Below are 524 nucleotides of genomic sequence, written 5' to 3'. Positions count from 1 at the left end.
GTAACGTCCTACGCGGACATGCCGACCTATACAGGCTTCCGAGACTTAATTCATTACCAAGCAGCCGGATAGTCAATCCTTGCTACGGGGGGACGGTCCATTCTAGGCTTCAACATGTTATTGAAGGGCATGTTATTTAGTCGTTCGAGTTGACGTCTGTACCACGGGACCGCCCAGATTCCAGATCTAAATAAGCCAAAACGATGATAGGAATAAGGCGATCTCACTCAAGATATATTTTTTTTCACTTACGACTTATATCCTACGTTGTTAGATACTTGCTATAACGATATAGCCTATTATTCGGACATTTCTGGAGATCGCCAATATTTTAAAAAAGCAATCACAACGAAATTGCATAGCTTATATGTATTTGTTCGTGATCCCGTAGGACTCTACGATGCAGGTTTCGCTTCGACCATGGAAAATGTAAAGAAACATACTCTGTTTCTAGGGAAGAACATTATGATCATTGTCAAACTAGTGGTAGCTAGTACACTTAGGAAGTCAACAGATCGCCAACG

The sequence above is a fragment of the Anopheles gambiae genome, chromosome 3 (genome assembly GCF_943734735.2).
Source record: "Anopheles gambiae chromosome 3, idAnoGambNW_F1_1, whole genome shotgun sequence".
Lineage (NCBI taxonomy): Eukaryota > Metazoa > Arthropoda > Insecta > Diptera > Culicidae > Anopheles > Anopheles gambiae.
Note: the sequence above shows the minus strand (reverse complement) of the source record.